Source organism: Heloderma suspectum, chromosome 5 (genome assembly GCF_057233095.1).
Source record: "Heloderma suspectum isolate Gila_16-S chromosome 5, 16-S_ref, whole genome shotgun sequence".
In the NCBI taxonomy this organism is placed as follows: Eukaryota; Metazoa; Chordata; class Lepidosauria; order Squamata; family Helodermatidae; genus Heloderma; species Heloderma suspectum.
In genome coordinates, this window is record NC_139462.1 from 61375415 (window position 1) to 61385006 (window position 9592).

The 9592-nt window shown below is 41.9% G+C and overlaps 1 long non-coding RNA gene across 3 annotated transcripts in view; it reads left to right on the forward strand.

The window, feature by feature from the left end:
- The window catches only part of LOC146343930 (uncharacterized), a 30397-nt gene extending 21143 nt beyond the window's left edge, over positions 1-9254 (forward strand). The window contains exons 5-6 of one of the 3 annotated variants that reach the window (XR_014792091.1): positions 6719-6761; positions 7824-9254. This is a non-coding gene — a long non-coding RNA (uncharacterized LOC146343930). The remainder of the gene's footprint in view (positions 1-6718; positions 6762-7823) is intronic. The other 2 variants (XR_014792093.1, XR_014792092.1) reach the window with 2 other exon arrangements.
- The last annotated feature ends 338 nt before the right edge of the window (positions 9255-9592 follow it).

The window sequence follows — 9592 nt, forward strand, 5'->3', positions numbered from 1 at the left end:
TCACCGCAGACGGTGACTGTAGCCATGAAATTAAAAGACGCTTGCTCCTTGGGAGGAAAGCTATGGCCAACCTAGACAGCATAGTAAGAAGCAGAGACATCACCTTGCCGACAAAGGTCCATCTAATCAAAGCTATGGTTTTCCCAGTAGTAATGTATGGCTGTGAGAGCTGGACTATAAGGAAGGCTGAGTGCCAAAGAATTGATGCTTTTGAACTGTGGTGCTGGAGAAGACTCTTACGAGTCCCCTGGACTGCAAGGAGGTCAAATCAGTCCATCCTAAAGGAAATCAACCCTGAGTGCTCATTGGAAGGACAGATACTGAAGCTGAAGCTGAAATATTTTGGCCACCTAATGCGAAGAGAAAACTCTCTGGAAAAGTCACTGATGCTGGGAAAGACTGAAGGCAAAAGGAGAAGGGGACGGCAGAGGATGAGATGGCTAGATAGCATCACCGATGCAATGAATACGAACTTGAGCACACTCCGGGAGAAAGCGCAGGACAGGAAGGCCTGGCGTGCTATGGTCCATGGGGTCACGAAGAGTCGGACACAACTGACCGACTGAACAACATAGCCCATTCATAGCTCTTTAAGAGAAGCAGCCTTATTTTCTTAAAAACGGGCAGTATCCAACAGGGTACTTACACCACCACCGATTCTGCTCTGCCCCGCCAATTCCCTTCCACAAGCAGCACCCACCACTTGCGGAACTGGGATTTAGCACTTCTGGAATGGGGCAGGTGAGTGGAGCTCACATAAGGGACCTCTGCCAACCTGTCCTGATCCAGAAATGAGCATTTCCGCTTGTTTCGGGGCTTCCTCTAGGAAGTGTTAAATCTCCATTGTGCCAGCGGGGTGTGGGGTGGGGGTTGTGCTTGCATAAGGCCTGCAGAAATGGGATTGGCAGGATCACCTGCTTGTGCAACAGAATTGGTAGGGTGCAACAGAATCAGTGGAGGCGTAAGTGCCCCGTTGGATAGTGCCCAATGTTATACCCCTCTTAGTACTGAAAGCTCCTTGCTTTCAAAGTCTATTTCTCATACTCATAGGCCATTTTTTTCAAAATATTTTCCCCCCAAAGCATCTTATAAAATGTTGATGTTATTGTTGTTAAAAGCAAGAACAATAATGTCAACAATGAAAATGTTAAAATCTACGTTCAAGTGCACGTTCAAGCCAATGAAAAAGTAAAACCTCAGCATAAAGGATTCAGACCTTCCGTAGCCAAAGGCAATCTTATATTTGAAAAAAACTTATGGGCTCGCCTAAAAATTAACAGATAAGGGGCCATCCCTACCTCCTGAGGAGGAAGTTTTATAAATGAGGGGCATAGTCAAGATGTCCCTATCCTTAATGCCTGCCAATCTAATAATTGCAAGACAACATTGATTGGCAACATTCAGAGGAAGCAAGTCATTACTTTTAAATTGAGGTATCGCAATTTAATTCAGTTGTGAATTGGAGCCCAGCACCCAGAACCAAGGAAAATTATCTTCATCATGCTGTTGACTGTAAGGAGAAGGGGGCAATCTCATGTAGAGTTCTTATTGGGAAATGGGTGTCACTGCATATAATGTGTAGGGATGTCAGAGAATTCCACCACGGATCTCGGTGAGGCTGAATGCCAGTGCATTCGGCCTCCCGAAATCCGTGGCGGAACGAAGCCCCCCACCTCCCTGCCCCACGAAAGGTGCATGAAATGGGACACTTACCTGGTGCCGTTCGCGCTGCTTTGCGAATGGCGGCTGCGTCTGTGGCTGCCATTCGCTTCCCTATTTTTGCCATGATAGGCTACGTAAATACTTACGCAGCCTATCACGGCTAATGCAGGGATGCAAATGGCCGCCGTAGCCACCACCATATGCATTCCCTTTTTTTGCCGTGATAGGCTACGTAAATACTTACGCAGCCTATCACGGCGAAAGACAAGGGTGCAAATGGCGTAGCGGCCGCCATTTGCACCCCTGTTTTTTTGCCATGATAGGCTACATAAATATTTATGTAGCCTATCACAGCAAAAAAAACAGGAATGCCAATGGCGGCCGCTACGCCATTTGCATCCCTGTCTTTTGCCGTGATAGGCTGCGTAAGTATTTACGTGGTTTTTTTGCCGTGATAGGCTACGTAAATATTTACGTAGCCTATCATGGCCAAAAAACAGGAACACAAATGGCAGCTGCCGTAGCCGCCGCCATTTGTGTCCGCAGGCTCCACATGGCACCTGCGAATGCCCCCGGCCGGCGGCTCTGCAGAATTGCCGCGGAGTGGAGCCGGCCGGTTAGGATTTGGGGGGGAGGTGTGGAGAGCCTCCCCCCCACCGCGACTCATCCCATTGAAAAGGTAAGTGACTTTTGTACATCCCTAATAATGTGACAGTGGATCTGTGGGTGTAGTCAAGTATCATCTGACTTTATACTGTCATAATTACTGAGCAATTGGCTTTTATGAAAACATTGCAGTCACTTGGTTGGGTCAATAACATTTGCAGATGTTTTGTAAGAGGTAGCCAGCGATAAGACAAAAGGACTTCAGACGTAGTTAATGAAAGTATCAGAGTGCTGTAGGCAGGGGCAGCTGGTGGCTCTGATTTTGGTGGGGCTATAAATCCATTCTGGGTTTCACTCAGAACTAGCTGGAACTCTACAGGAGCTATCCAAGGTCCTGAATCCTATCCCCCAGATAGGTTCAGCACCTTAGAGAGCTCCACACCACAATTGGAGCCACTAGCCTCCACTGGATTTAGGTACTGTCGTGCTTTATGTATAGCATTTTTATTTGTACATTTTGGTGGCAATGAGATAAATTGTAGGCAAAAGTGTTCAAATGTCTGTACTGCTAAAGAGATCCAAAAGGTTTAATTGGAATCCACGGCAGAAATCTTTAGAAGTTTATCTTCGTTCTTGTACAATTCCTGTTCATTTCCATTGGATTTGCACCGGAGAACTTCCCAATTTCTATGACCTTTGAAGCTTTTTAAAAGATTCCACACTGCTCTCAAGCATGAAAGGTTTCACCTTTCCAAAACATCTGGGACTGGTTTTAAGTTTTGACCATCCTAGATAATTTTGCATCCTACTGCCTATCTTATGAGGAAGAGGCCCTGCCATGCAAAGTTAGTGCTTAAGACGAAGTCCTGTCTACAGATTCTGTAACCCTGAAATCTTGCCAGATCTTAAGCATTTATATAAACAAGCCCTTATTTATATATTATCTTTAAATGGGCCAGCCAGCTATTTCTGAAAGCAACTGATGGTTTTATCTGAGACTTTGTCTTTTCTGAACAGTGTCTGCCAATTGTATTATTGTGCTAAACTGAGAACATTGTGAGCTCATTGGTCTGCTAAATTAATTTTCATGTGTCCTTTATGTCAGGTTTCTAAAGCAGTGTTGAAAAGTCTGTGAATGCACCAGCAGAGCCCTTGAGTTTTCAATCCCAGAAAGCTCATTCATGCTGCTGCAAAACCAGTTCATGCCATTGGTGATTTATTTGATCCGCAAGCTGCTTTCATTTTGTAAGGTGAATTCCATCCCAAAACATGGAATCCAAAATCTCCATAGAGCTAGTTTCTGTATACAAAAGGAAGGAAATATTTCCTAATGGATTATTTACTGGAAACACTGTAAATGCAGGGACCACAATACAGAGGAATGGTAAGTCATTCAGCATCTACAGGAAGGACGAAGAGCAAAGCCAAATAGGTGTCCAATTACTTCAGAGCTCTCCCTGAACCTAATCGGGATGAAACGTTGAGGTTTTATCATAAAGGGAACGAACTGCAAACTGAGTGGATTGCAATCCTGAAGGAATGGCATCAACATCTGTTTCTGTTCTTCTTTTGCTGTAGAATCCCTCCAGTTGACAGTTTGGATTGGAAGCAGCTCAGTTGTTTTCATAGGTCCTTTTCTTCCCAGCTCAGATAAAACAAACCTCTCCTGTGGGTCTAATGGTTTGTGTTCTGAATTCGTGGTTTACATGGCAAGGATTCTCTGTATTATATTGCTAACATATTATCCTTCTTGAAGAAAGCAGAATGGGCTAGGTCTTGGGCAAGATTTCCCTGATTTTAAGTTTTACTGCTCACAGCATGCCTTTGTAAAAGGATGAAAGCAAATAACCTATGATAACTGTAAAAATCATTTTAATTTCCCTCCATCCTTGAAATGCAATGTTCCAGGTGGATAAAATGCCTTTGAATTGCTCAGCTATTCAAAGGAGTGTGCTATGAGTTTGAGCTTTACAGAGCAGGTATAGGTGTTGCAGAACCTCCCAGTTCTGGTGGAAGAGAGGGGCCACCAATGGAATGCCCTGAGCAGAACAGCAACATGCACAGGTAGATTAGAGGTTCCCGGAACAACTGCTGAACTGCATTTCATCAACATGGGAAGCAACATTTCACACTGCGTATTAGTGACAGCTTTCCAGAATGTGCACCAAAAGGTTTGTGTAGATTTCCAGAGATGCCAAGAAACATTATGGCAGAAGTGAGCTCTTTAGTTCTTTTAGGTGGCAATCCTATGCACACATCCTATACACCCTTACCTGGGAGTAAGTCCCACTTTCTTACTTCTGAGTAGACCTGCATAGGATTGCACTGCAAAAATAGGTAGTCACATCTCTTAATCCTGGGGTCTCCAATGAGGTACCCATGGCCATCACTGTGTCCGCAGACACCACCCGTGGTGCTCGTTAGGCTCCCTGCCCCTCCTGATTTTTATTTTATTGCTTAAGTTTTTTTTAATATTTTTTTAACTGGGAGGCTGGTATGCTGCAAAGCAATATGCTGCCCTCCAGCACCATCTTTATTGGGTTCAAAAGACCATTTTTTGTGTTTGGAGCTCAGACACCACATCTGCTTTGTACTTACGTTCTTGGGTAAGTTACTTGTCTTTTAGTCTCACCACTTTGCCTTCTGGGAAATGGGTATTTTGTGACCAGCCATGTGCACCATGGCAGCCATTTTATGAGAGCAGCCACAACACTATCTCAAAATTCCAAATGTGCCCACCAACCCAAAAAGGTTGGGGACTCTCTTTTTTTAAAAAAAAATTATGGGCTTTTCAACACAAGGCTGTTAATCGGCGGCATCTACTTTTGGTTTCCTCACAGAATCAAGAGCTGAGCACTACATGAAGACCTTTTCCATTAAATAAACTCTAGGGACACTGTGGTATAGTGGAACAGCACAAATACACAAGTGGAACCAGCATTTTCTTTCAATTTCAGAAATAATACCCCATTTTCCCCACTCTAAAAAACTCATTGAAAGTGCTTTTTACAAACAGACTCAAAACTGGTGGGTCATGACATCGTCTAAACAACCTGCAAACCACCATGAGTAGAGAATGACAAGCGCACAATAAATGTCTCATGTAGAAAAGCTCTGTATCCACTAGATCTGGATCCTTAGTTAAAGACACTATGAGAATAAAGTATATTCTGCACTGGCTGTTCCTAGAGCATATCTTTATGTTGCTACAGTTTTCTGTCATTAATTTTAGCTCCAAATGTAAAATTAAATTAAAAAGTTGGAAATAAAACACATACATGTTAATACTGCTCATCGTTATGTAGACAACTTTTTACCCTGTTCCTAAATTAAAATGAATATTCAACGTGAAGAAAAATAATCCAATATGTGTATCCAAGATCTGTCCAAACAGTCTTAGACAGAATTCCATTACTGTGCTTTCCCCCTGCAGGCCTATTCTGTTCCATCTGTAGACTTCATGGTCCAATCTATAAAGCAGGAATGTTTGACAAACATCCCACTGCTGTTAATACCAGTTTAAGCTGAATTAGTGCTAGCAATGTTGGGAGGTCTAGTGTAGACAGCTTTCTGGCTAGTACCCTCACAATGTTTGACGCTATAGCTGTCGGATCTGTTTCAACCCATCCAAGAGGCCAAGTGTCAGAAAAGGTGTTAACAGCCAGCAGTCTGTCTACACCAAATCCTACACAAATTTAGCCATCCTCTGTACTAACAACAGTGGAAAACTAGTCAAAAAAATTATTTCATGTTAAAAGAAAAGATGATGAGAGCTGCATTATCATTCAGAATTCAAGAGTTTTATTTATATTGGAAGTGATTTCGCAAAATGAAGTGGTAAATTAATTACATGTGGAATTCATGAACTGTTGGGAGGCACAAATTGACTGTGAAAAAATAACAAAGGGATTTATGAATTGAGACATTTGGGTGATCCAAATCAGATTTAGTCAAATAAAGTCTATCAGCATGGTCCCTGTAGTTCTCCCCTCCTCTAGTCTGCACACTCAAATTTTTATTCAGCTTCTGCTCACCCCTCCATGAGCCCCATCAGCTGGGTCAATATAATACTGCAAGGCCAATCTTACCATTAGGCAGAGTGAAGCAGCTACCTCAGCAAGCTGATTTTGGGAGTCATGAAAGGACAGCAAATTGTTGATTATTTAATTTCTTATTATTGTATTTTTACTGCCAGGGAACTGGAGATGCACTAGTGGGATTTTCTGCCTCAGGTGCCAAAATAACTTGATAGGCCTTGGATGCTATGCACCTTGACTTGGGTTGGGGGTCATTTGCTCTCTGCCTCAGGCAGCAAAATGTCTTGGGCCAGCCTTGTCCAACAGGCCTCACTGGCAAAGGTGTATCCTCTTCATTAGATATACAGAATCGATACTCTTTTTTTTTTAATATAACATCCAACTCTTGAAGTATTCTCTATTATCCCTTGTAGGTAGAAATACAGCCGAAATAATCATGGAAAGATATCTTAAAATGTGAGTATATCTCTTCATTTCTTCTGAGGCTGTTATATAAAGATATCCCAAGCAGCATAGGATATAGACATTATATTGATGGGCCAGACGAGGCTTGCAAGATTCCAGTGATCAAAACCTTCTACTAGATTTTAAAAGAAACAACACAAGGAGAAAGGGACTACTTGTACCTGTGTGGATGTGCAATAATTTTGGCACATGCAAGATGGTTTCTTGATGTTTTCACATTGTTTTCCTGTGGGAAAATCTGTGGTGTGCACACCTATGATAGGAAGCTGCAGCTGGTCAACACAATGAGTAAGATCTCAGACTCAGGACTTTCACCTACTGTTCCTGTAATCCTGACCAGGACCTTTGTACTTCAGAATCCGTCCTTCAGGTCCTGCCTCTGTCTGAGATAAGGCAAATGGTATCTAGGAAAGGATCTTTTCAGTCATATTCTGCTGCTGTTTTACACTGTTGTTTAATTCTGTTACTTAGTTGTGTTTGTGTTTTTAGGTATTAGGAGGTATTATAATTATATTTTATGTAAGCCACCTTATGTATTTTTGTAAAAATGAGGGCTATTAGCCCTCAATAGTAGCACTATTACTAATAACTACTAATAACAATAAAACAAAAGCTGGGATATGGGGGGATTCTTCTCTCTAATACATGTCTTCTTTGTGCAGGAGATGGGATGGGGGGAGGCAACACCTGCATTCTGATTTGTTTCTGAACTTTCTGCATTCAATGTCACTATTCAAAATGGCTCCCACAGGAACTAGCCCTTACAACGTCCGTAGCAAATGGAGGCAAGATGGACATTTGTGACATACCAAAACCATGCCCAAGCCTCATGCTATAAGGACGGAGTCCCCAGCAGTCTGAGGCTCCCCATCACGAGTTGGCAGGTTAACATATTTTGCATGCAATGTTCTCTATTGGTGCCAGTTTGATTATCTTACTGTAATCAAGATTTGTATGAATGACAGTGTGTTTACTCTAGTCTCATTCCCTGCTTGTTCTTCTTGTGCATAAACAGCTATACCAATACTAAACAACTATAATTTTGCATTGCAGACGCAGATGTGGAGAAACCTGAGCCTTTCAAGAAGGTCGTCCAGGTCAAGAAATACCAGATTTTCATCACCTGATTTCTGTATAAAGGAGCCCCACTGATTCAATAGCATCAGCTGACTCTTCAGTTTAAGAAGCCTGTGTAGTATTTGAAGAGAAGGTGGATGGAGTCAATGAAGAATGACTCCACATACATTTAGATATAACCACAGTTCAGTTTTATATACCATGTATAAGTCATGTGGGTGCGAAGGCTTTTACAAGGAACAACCTAGAAAATAATAAAATGCCTTATTTCATTGACTTGACAAACACAGGTCTTTTACATTGTGTTGACAACTACTCTTTGCAATGGAGGTTGGTATCTTGGTATTTTGCCCCCAAGTAGTGATATCCTAATTGATATCACTTCAGTACCAGGAGTTGATCGGACTGGCCTCCCAGAGCAGACAATGTGTGTGTGTTATTGTGGCTTGGATCCACTGTGTATGCCAAAGCTACATCAAAAGTGAACTAGGTAAACAACTGTACTAAGGATGTATGAGAAATTCACTTCAGTTCTTTTTAAAAATCAGGATCGACCCAGTTTGCACCTTCCAGACTGAGACACACAATCCGTGGTCAAAGTCCATACATTTCCAAGCTTGCGATGTGATTCACGGACCCAAAGAAATGTGTTCAACAGCATGTGCACATTTGAAAAATGCACATGAAAAAATGCACACTTTTGAAAAATGTGCACCAATATTCTTTCAACAGGGAAGAAGAATGCGTACATTTCAAAGATATACACCACTGATGAAAAAAGTTTGGAAAAAGATGAAAATATGCACAGATTTTCATGCAAAAAGGAAAAACAAAGCTCACAAATTGATACAGACTCAAGTCAGAACAAGATTTGAGATGGAATTTCGAAAACTTCAGTGAGCACAAGTTTTGCTGATTTGCACATCCCTAGACCACACCTATATTTGAGCTTGTCTTTAAGAAGGATGCTATATGCAGTTCCATTGGATTGACCCCATAACTGTGGATTTCAGCTGAACGTCTGGTTCTTAACATATTAGTGCTACCCAGACAAAGGGCTCATAGCACTAGCAGTGAGAAGACATTGTGCAGCTATTCTGTGTTTGCTTTCTTAACAGGTCCTTTTGTGGAAAGAAAAAAAGATTGTGGAAGTGTGTGTGTGGGGGGGAATGAGATGGTTACAAATGGAGGGTGGTGATGTCTGGACCCCATAACATTCTTTGAATGAAGCAGGGCAATTGCAGGATAAAGGCCTCATCTGGCAGCACCCATTGACTCTGCTACTCCTGTCAAGCCAGAAGAATCCAGTACATTTCAGCAGAAAATATTATTGTAATGCTAGATTTGATTTTCTCATATTAACTAGACATTTGTTTTCCACAGCAAGTGTAGAAGAATAAAATAGTTAAAGAAACTTGAAAGGGGTGCATCTTACTGTGGTTTCAGACAAAGTTATTACCCATTAGGCTAGGCTGTAGGGCTCCTTTCATGCTTGTGTACCAGAATGTATCTGCGTTATAACATGGAATGGTCACAACAGCATTACTTTTTAATCCTGATAAATCAGCATTTAATCCCCCACATCCCTTTCCTACAGAAAAAAAATGGGCATGGTCTTTCCCACATTACATGATCTTTGTGTACACTTCCATAGAACAGCTTGTGCAAAAATTAACATGGGAATCTAAAGCAGCTAATGCTCTCTAAAGGATTTTGTACAGATTTCACAAATCCTTTATGTGCAA